Here is a 7,537-nt window from a genome sequence, read left to right on the forward strand (position 1 = left end):
GCGCGGCGGCGCCAGGTGGGCGCCGGTGGCGCCGAGGCTGACGGCTGACAGAAAGCCCGCAGCCCCACGGGCTGTGGGGCCACGCGAGCGGCTGCCAAAGAGCTTTCCAACGAGGCACAGCTTTCCCTCCTGGCTCTTTGGGCGTGGGAGCTGTGGCCAGAGCCGCGGCCCTACCGGAAAATGCTTCGCAGGCTGGCGCGGCGGTGCCACGTGGGCGCCGGTGGCGCCGAGGCTGACGGCTGACAGAAAGCCCGCAGCCCCACGGGCTGTGGGGCCACGCGAGCGGCTGCCAAAGAGCTTTCCAAGGAGGCACGGCTTACCCTCCTGGCTCTTCGGGCGTGGGAGCTGTGGCTAGAGCCGCGGCCCTACCGGAAAATGCTTCGGGGGCTGGCACGGCGGCGCCAGGTGGGCGCCGGTGGCGCCGAGGCTGACGGCCGCCGGAAAGCCCGCAGCCCCACGGGCTGTGGGGCCACGCGAGCGGCTGCCAAAGAGCTTTCCAACAAGGCACGGCTTTCTCTCCTGGCTCTTCGGGCGTGGGAGCTGTGGCCAGAGCCGCGGCCCTACCGGAAAATGCTTCGGGGGCTGGCGCGGCGGCGCCAGGTGGGCGCCGGTGGCGCCGAGGATGACGGCTGCTGGAAAGCCCGCAGCCCCACGGGCTGTGGGGCCACGCGAGCGGCTGCCAAAGAGCTTTCCAACATGGCACGGCTTTCCCTCCTGGCTCTTCGGGCGTGGGAGCTGTCGCCAGAGCCGCGGCCCTACCGGAAAATGCTTCGGGGGCTGGCGCGGCGGCGCCAGGTGGGCGCCGGTGGCGCCGAGGCTGAGGGCCGCCGCAAAGCCCGCAGCCCCACGGGCTGTGGGGCCACGCGAGCGGCTGCCAAAGAGCTTTCCAACGAGGCACGGCTTTCCCTCCTGGCTCTTCGGGCGTGGGAGCTGTGGCCAGAGCCGCGGCCCTACCGGAAAATGCTTCGCAGGCTGGCGCGGCGGCGCCAGGTGGGTGCCGGTGGCGCCGAGGCTGACGGCTGACAGAAAGCCCGCAGCCCCACGGGCTGTGGGGCCACGTGAGCGGCTGCCAAAGAGCTTTCCAACGAGGCACAGCTTTCCCTCCTGGCTCTTTGGGCGTGGGAGCTGTGGGAAGAGCTGCGGCCCTACTGGAAAATGCTTCGGGGGCTGGCGCGGCGGCGCCAGGTGGGCGCCGGTGGCGCCGAGGCTGATGGCCGTCGGAAAGCCCGCAGCCCCACGGTGTGTGGGGCCACGCGAGCGGCTGCCAAAGAGCTTTCCAACGAGGCACGGCTTTCCCTCCTGGCTCTTCGGGCGTGGGAGCTGTGGCCAGAGCCGCGGCCCTACCGGAAAATGCTTCGGGGGCTGGTGCGGCGGCGCCAGGTGGGCGCCGGTGGCGCCGAGGCTGACGGGCGCCGCAAAGCCCGCAGCCCCACGGGCTGTGGGGCCACGCGAGCGGCTGCCAAAGAGCTTTCCAACGAGGCACGGCTTACCCTCGTGGCTCTTCGGGCGTGGGAGCTGTGGCCAGAGCCGCGGCCCTACCGGAAAATGCTTCGCAGGCTGGCGCGGCAGCGCCAGGTGGGTGCCGGTGGCGCCGAGGCTGACGGCCGCCGCAAAGCCCGCAGCCCCACGGGCTGTGGGGCCACGCGAGCGGCTGCCAAATAGCTTTCCAACGAGGCACGGGTTACCCTCCTGGCTCTTCGGGCGTCGGAGCTGTGGCCAGAGCCGCGGCCCTACCGGAAAATGCTTCGGGGGCTGGCGCGACGGCGCCACGTGGGCGCCGGTGGCGCCGAGGCTGACGGCCGCCGCAAAGCCCGCAGCCCCACGGGCTGTGGGGCCACGCGAGCGGCTGCCAAAGAGCTTTCCAACGAGGCACGGCTTTTCCTCCTGGCTCTTCGGGCGTGGGAGCTGTGGCCAGAGCCACGGCCCTACCGGAAAATGCTTCGGGGGCTGGCGCGGCGGCCCAAAGTGGGCGCCGGTGGCGCCAAGGCTGACGGCCGCCGCAAAGCCCTCAGCCCCATGGGCTGTGGGGCCACGCGAGCAACTGCCAAAGAGCTTTCCAACGAGGCACGGCTTTCCCTCCTGGCTCTTCGGGTGTGGGAGCTGTGGCCAGAGCCGCGGCCCTACCGGAAAATGCTTCGCAGGCTGGCGCGGCGGCGCCACGTCGGCGCCGGTGGCGCCGAGGCTGACGGCCGCCGCAAAGCTTGCAGCCCCACGGGCTGTGGGGCCACGCGAGCGGCTGCCAAAGAGCTTTCCAATGAGGCACGGCTTTCCCTCCTGGCTCTTCGGGCATGGGAGCTGTGGCCAGAGACGCGGCCCTACTGGAAAATGCTTCGGGGGATGGCGCGGCGGCGCCAGGTGGGCACCGGTGGCGCCGAGGCTGACGGCCGCCGGAAAGCCCGCAGCCCCACGGGCTGTGGGGCCACGCGAGCGGCTGCCAAAGAGCTTTCCAACGAGGCACGGCTTTCCCTCCTGGCTCTTTGGGCGTGGGAGCTGTGGCCAGAGCCGCGGCCCTACCGGAAAATACTTCGCAGTCTGGCGGGGCGGCGCCACGTAGGCGCCGGTGGCGCCGAGGCTGACGGCCGCCGCAAAGCCCGCAGCCCCACGGGCTGTGGGGCCACGCGAGCGGCTGCCAAAGAGCTTTCCAACGAGGCACGGCTTTCCCTCCTGGCTCTTCGGGCGTGGGAGCTGTCGCCAGAGCCGCGGCCCTACCGGAAAATGCTTTGGGGGCTGGCGCGGCGGCGCCAGGTGGGCGCCGGTGGCGCCGAGGCTGACGGCCGCCGGAAAGCCCGCAGCCCCACGGGCTGTGGGGCCACGTGAGCGGCTGCCAAAGAGCTTTCCAACGAGGCACGGCTTTCCCTCCTGGCTCTTCGGGGGTGGGAGCTGTGGCCAGAGCCGCGGCCCTACCGGAAAATGCTTCGCAGGCTGGCGCGGCGGCGCCAGGTGGGCGCCGGTGGCGCCGAGGCTGAGGGCCGCCGCAAAGCCCGCAGCCCACGGGCTGTGGGGCCACGCGAGCGGCTGCCAAAGAGCTTTCCAACGAGGCACGGCTTTCCCTCCTGGCTCTTCGGGCGTGGGAGCTGTGGCCAGAGCCGCGGCCCTACCGGAAAATGCTTCGCAGGCTGGCGCGGCGGCGCCAGGTGGGCGCCGGTGGCGCCGAGGCTGAGGGCCGCCGCAAAGCCCGCAGCCCACGGGCTGTGGGGCCACGCGAGCGGCTGCCAAAGAGCTTTCCAACGAGGCACGGCTTTCCCTCCTGGCTCTTCGGGCGTGGGAGCTGTGGCCAGAGCCGCGGCCCTACCGGAAAATGCTTCGCAGGCTGGCACGCCGGCGCCACGTAGGCGCTGGTGGCGCCGAGGCTGACGGCCGCCGCAAAGCCCGCAGCCCCACGGGCTGTGGGGCCACGCGAGCGGCTGCCAAAGAGCTTTCCAACGAGGCACGGCTTTTCCTCCTGGCTCTTCGGGCGTGGGAGCTGTGGCCAGAGCCGCGGCCCTACCGGAAAATGCTTCGGGGGCTGGCGCGGCGGCGCCACCTAGGCGCCGGTGGCGCCGAGGCTGACGGCTGACAGAAAGCCCTCAGCCCCACGGGCTGTGGGGCCACGCGAGCGGCTGCCAAAGAGCTTTCCAACGAGGCACGGCTTTCCCTCCTGGCTCTTCGGGCGTGGGAGCTGTGGCCAGAGCCGCGGCCCTGCTGGAAAATGCTTCGGGGGCTGGCGCAGCGGCGCCAGGTGGGCGCCGGTGGCGCCGAGGCTGATGGCCGTCGGAAAGCCCGCAGCCCCACGGTGTGTGGGGCCACGCGAGCGGCTGCCAAAGAGGTTTCCAACGAGGCACGGCTTTCCCTCCTGGCTCTTTGGGCGTGGGAGCTGTGGGAAGAGCTGCGGCCCTACTGGAAAATGCTTCGGGGGCTGGCGCAGCGGCGCCAGGTGGGCGCCGGTGGCGCCGAGGCTGATGGCCGTCGGAAAGCCCGCAGCCCCACGGTGTGTGGGGCCACGCGAGCGGCTGCCAAAGAGGTTTCCAACGAGGCACGGCTTTCCCTCCTGGCTCTTCGGGCGTGGGAGCTGTGGCCAGAGACGCGGCCCTACTGGAAAATGCTTCGGGGGCTGGCGCGGCGGCCCCAAGTGGGCGCCGGTGGCGCCAAGGCTGACGGCCGCCGCAAAGCCCTCAGCCCCATGGGCTGTGGGGCCACGCGAGCGGCTGCCAAAGAGCTTTCCAACGAGGCACGGCTTTCCCTCCTGGCTCTTCGGGCGTGGGAGCTGTGGCCAGAGCCGTGGCCCTACCGGAAAATGCTTCGGGGGATGGCGCGGCGGCGCCAGGTGGGCACCGGTGGCGCCGAGGCTGACGGCCGCCGGAAAGCCCGCAGCCCCACGGGCTGTGGGGCCACGCGAGCGGCTGCCAAAGAGCTTTCCAACGAGGCACGGCTTTCCCTCCTGGCTCTTTGGGCGTGGGAGCTGTGGCCAGAGCCGCGGCCCTACCGGAAAATACTTCGCAGGCTGGCGCGGCGGCGCCACGTAGGCGCCGGTGGCGCCGAGGCTGACGGCCGCCGCAAAGCCCGCAGCCCCACGTGCTGTGGGGCCACGCGAGCGGCTGCCAAAGAGCTTTCCAACGAGGCATGGCTTTCCCTCCTGGCTCTTCGGGCGTGGGAGCTGTGGACAGAGACGCGGCCCTACCGGAAAATGCTTCGCAGGCTGGCGCGGCGGCGCCAGGTGGGCGCCGGTGGCGCCGAGGCTGATGGCCGCCGCAAAGCCCGCAGCCCCACGGTGTGTGGGGCCACGCGAGCGGCTGCCAAAGAGCTTTCCAACGAGGCACGGGTTTCCCTCCTGGCTCTTCGGGTGTGGGAGCTGTGGCCAGAGCCGCGGCCCTACCGGAAAATGCTTCGGGGGCTGGTGCGGCGGCGCCAGGTGGGCGCCGGTGGTGCCGAGGCTGACGGCCGCCGGAAAGCCCGCAGCCCCACGGGGTGTGGGGCCACGTGAGCGGCTGCCAAAGAGCTTTCCAACGAGGCACGGCTTTCCCTCCTGGCTCTTCGGGGGTGGGAGCTGTGGCCAGAGCCGCGGCCCTACCGGAAAATGCTTCGCAGGCTGTAGCGGCGGCGCCACGTAGGCGCCGGTGGCGCTGAGGCTGACGGCTGACAGAAAGCCCGCAGCCCCACGGGCTGTGTGGCCACGCGAGCGGCTGCCAAAGAGCTTTCCAACGAGGCACGGCTTTCCCTCCTGGTTCTTCGGGCGTGGGAGCTGTGGCCAGAGCCGCGGCCCTACTGGAAAATGCTTCGCAGGCTGGCACGGCGGCGCCACGTAGGCGCTGGTGGCGCCGAGGCTGACGGCCGCCGCAAAGTCCGCAGCCCCACGGGCTGTGGGGCCACGCGAGCGGCTGCCAAAGAGCTTTCCAACGAGGCTCAGCTTTTCCTCCTGGCTCTACGGGCGTGGGAGCTGTGGCCAGAGCCGCGGACCTACCGGAAAATGCTTCGGGGGCTGGCGCGGCGGCCCCAAGTGGGCGCCGGTGGCGCCGAGGCTGACGGCCGCCGCAAAGCCCGTGGCCCCACGGGCTGTGGGGCCACGCGAGCGGCTGCCAAAGAGCTTTCCAACGAGGCACGGCTTTCCCTCCTGGCTCTTCGGGCGTGGGAGCTGTGGCCAGAGCCGCGGCCCTACCGGAAAATGCTTCGCAGGCTGTAGCGGCGGCGCCAGGTGGGCGCCGGTGGCGCTGAGGCTGACGGCTGACAGAAAGCCCGCAGCCCCACGGGCTCTGGGGCCACGCGAGCGGCTGCCAAAGAGCTTTGCAACGAGGCACGGCTTTCCCTCCTGGCTCTTCGGGCGTGGGAGCTGTGGCCAGAGCCGCGGCCCTACCGGAAAATGCTTCGCAGGCTGGCGCGTCGGCGCCACGTAGGCGCTGGTGGCACCGAGGCTGACGGCCCACGCAAAGCCCGCAGCCCCACGGGCTGTGGGGCCACGCGAGCGGCTGCCAAAGAGCTTTCCAACAAGGCACGGCTTTTCCTCCTGGCTCTTCGGGCGTTGGAGCTGTGGCCAGAGCCGCGGCCCTACCGGAAAATGCTTCGCAGGCTGGTGCAGCGGCGCACATGGACGCCGGTGGCGCCGAAGCTGACGGCCGCCGCAAAGCCCGCAGCCCCACGGGCTGTGGGGCCACGCGAGCGCCTGCCAAAGAGCTTTCCAAGGAGGCACGGCTTTTCCTCCTGGCTCTTCGGGCGTGGGAGCTGTGGCCAGAGCCGCAGCCCTACCGGAAAATGCTTCGGGGGCTGGCGCGGTGGCCCCAAGTGGGCGCCGGTGGCGCCGAGGCTGACGGCCGCCGCAAAGCCCGCGGCCCCACGGGCTGTGGGGCCACGCGAGTGGCTGCCAAAGAGCTTTCCAACGAGGCACGGCTTTCCCTCCTGGCTCTTCGGGCGTGGGAGCTGTCGCCAGAGCCGCGGCCCTACCGGAAAATGCTTCGCAGGCTGGCGCGTCGGCGCCACGTAGGCGCTGGTGGCGCCGAGGCTGACGGCCGCCGGAAAGCCCGCAGCCCCACGGGCTGTGGGGCCACGCGAGCGGCTGCCAAAGAGCTTTCCAACGAGGCACAGCTTTCCCTCCTGGCTCTTTGGGTGTGGGAGCTGTGGCCAGAGCCGCGGCCCTACCGGAAAATGCTTCGGGGGCTGGCGCGGCGGTGCCATGTGGGCACCGGTGGAGCCGAGGTTGACGGCCGCCGCAAAGCCTGCAGCCCCACGGGCTGTGGGGCCACGCGAGCGGCTGCCAAAGAGCTTTCCAACAAGGCACGGCTTTTCCTCCTGGCTCTTCGGGCGTGGGAACTGTGGCCAGAGCCGCGGCCCTACCGGAAAATGCTTCGGGGGCTGGCGCGGCGGCGCCAGGTGGGCGCCGGTGGCGCCGAGGCTGATGGCCGTCGGAAAGCCCGCAGCCCCACGGTGTGTGGGGCCACGCGAGCGGCTGCCAAAGAGCTTTCCAACGAGGCACGGCTTTCCCTCCTGGCTCTTCGGGCGTGGGAGCTGTGGCCAGAGCCGCGGCCCTACCGGAAAATGCTTCGGGGGCTGGTGTGGCGGCGCCAGGTGGGCGCCGGTGGCGCCGAGGCTGAGGGCCGCCGCAAAGCCCGCAGCCCGACGGGCTGTGGGGCCACGCGAGCGGCTGCCAAAGAGCTTTCCAACGAGGCACGGCTTTCCCTCCTGGCTCTTCGGGCGTGGGAGCTGTGGCCAGAGCCGCGGCCCTACCGGAAAATGCTTCGCAGGCTGGCGCGTCGGCGCCACGTAGGCGCTGGTGGCGCCGAGGCTGACGGCCCACGCAAAGCCCGCAGCCCCACGGGCTGTGGGGCCACGCGAGCGGCTGCCAAAGAGCTTTCCAACGAGGCACGGCTTACCCTCGTGGCTCTTCGTGCGTGGGAGCTGTGGCCAGAGCCGCGGCCCTACCGGAAAATGCTTCGGGGGCTGGTGCGGCAGCGCCAGGTGGGTGCCGGTGGCGCCGAGGCTGACGGCCGCCGCAAAGCCCGCAGCCCCACGGGCTGTGGGGCCACGCGAGCGGCTGCCAAAGAGCTTTCCAACGAGGCACGGGTTACCCTCC

Source organism: Larus michahellis, unplaced genomic scaffold (assembly GCF_964199755.1).
Source record: "Larus michahellis unplaced genomic scaffold, bLarMic1.1 SCAFFOLD_26, whole genome shotgun sequence".
NCBI lineage: Eukaryota > Metazoa > Chordata > Aves > Charadriiformes > Laridae > Larus > Larus michahellis.